This window comes from Buceros rhinoceros, unplaced genomic scaffold, assembly GCF_000710305.1.
Source record: "Buceros rhinoceros silvestris isolate BGI_N320 unplaced genomic scaffold, ASM71030v1 scaffold18385, whole genome shotgun sequence".
Taxonomy (NCBI): Eukaryota; Metazoa; Chordata; class Aves; order Bucerotiformes; family Bucerotidae; genus Buceros; species Buceros rhinoceros.
In genome coordinates, this window is record NW_010411353.1 from 2504 (window position 1) to 2715 (window position 212).

Genomic DNA, 212 nt, shown 5'->3' on the forward strand with positions numbered 1-212 from the left:
CCCCAAGGCCAATGCTCCAGCCCTGCTGGGTGCAGGTCTGTGCCCACCTCATGTCAGCATGGCGCTGGGCACCTCCCCTCCTCCTGCCTCCCCGGTGACCTCCCCAGCCCCTTCAGCAATTCCTCTCTTCTCCCATGGTAGGAACTCAAACCTCTGCCCCGGCTGGCTCTGTGCCCTCAGCTTGCTCCCACCCATTGCCAGGCAGGATCTTC